Source organism: Mastomys coucha, chromosome X (genome assembly GCF_008632895.1).
Source record: "Mastomys coucha isolate ucsf_1 chromosome X, UCSF_Mcou_1, whole genome shotgun sequence".
NCBI lineage: Eukaryota > Metazoa > Chordata > Mammalia > Rodentia > Muridae > Mastomys > Mastomys coucha.
The window spans coordinates 42,294,955-42,296,451 of NC_045030.1; positions in this window are offsets into that span (position 1 = coordinate 42,294,955).

Here is a 1,497-nt window from a genome sequence, read left to right on the forward strand (position 1 = left end):
TAACAAAAAGGAAATAATTTAAAAAATATGAAACTTGTAATCATTATATGTAATTGAAACTCATGATTAAGAAAGGATTATAGGGGCTGGAGAGACGGTTCAGTGGTTAAGAGCACCAACTGCTCTTCCAGAGGTCCTGAGTTCAATTCCCAGTAACCACATGGTGGTTCACAACCATCTGTAATGGGATCCTATGGTCTCTTCTGGTGTGTCTGAAGACAGCTATAGTGTATTCATACAAATAAAATAAATAAATCTTAAAAAACAAAACAAAACAAAACAAAAACCTATTAAAGGGGGGGCGCAGCTAGAGAGACGGTTTGGAGGTTAAGAGCACTGACTGCTCTTCCAGAGATCCTGAGTTCAATTCCCAGTAACCACATGGTGGCTCACAACCATCTGTAATGAGATCCAATGATGCCCTCTTCTGCTATATCTGGAGACAGAGACACTGTACTCATATACATAAAATAAATAAATCTTTACAAAAAGAGAAATGATTATAATGTGATTTTTTTTCCTGCATGGGGGATTCAATTAAGGTATGTATACAGACTAAGAGAAAAAGTTGTTGGGGTCTCGCTTCACCTACCAAGTGTGTGTGTGTGTGTTTGTGTGTGTGTATGTGTGTGTGCCTACTTTAGTCACTGACCCCACATCTCCTCCTTGAATCACTAAATACACTGCTTGAGCAGGCTTCTGGCAGTCTCATCTTCATGTTTCTGCCATGCTTCATAGCCCAGGTCAGCTGGTTTCAAGGTTCCAGGTGATTCTCCTTTTTCTGCCTCTCATCTTGCAATAGGAGTGCTAGGATTACAGATGCACGCTACCACATCCAGCTTTTTAAAAGATGTAGTTTAAATTTTGTGTGTCTCTCCATGTGAAGGTATGTGCATTTAAGTGAATACTGGTGCTCCTGAAGTCCACAAGATGTTGGACCCTCTGGGCCTGTTGTTATGGATGGTTGTAATCACCTAACATGGATGCTGGCAACACTGAACTCGGGTCCTCTACAAGAGCAGTAAGAACACTTAACCACAGAGCCAACTCTCCAGCCCCAAGGTCTTATGTAAAAATGTGGGTTCTGGGAATTGAACTCAGGTAACCAGGCTTACAAGCTAGCATTTTCACCAGCTGAGACATCTTTTCTACCTGGTTGAGCCTTTTGATCCCTCGAAAGGTAAGGTCTAAGTTCTTGCTCAACATAGAAGCCTCAGAAGAGTTTTCAGCCCTTTGCAATCCTTAAGAGATCAACATTTCAGAGGAGAACCTGAGGCAGGATAGAAAGGGACAATTATGGGGACATAGGAAGCCCTGGAGTCTGACTGAAGCTTCTCTCCAGTTGAGAAGAATTGCAGCACAATTAATAACATTTGTTGTAAAGGTTGTCAACACCAAGAATAACATTCCTGGCTGGGCAGTGAGTGGTGGCACATGCCTTTAATCCCAGCACTTGGACGGCAGAGGCAGTTTCTGAGTTCGACCGAGAAACCCTGT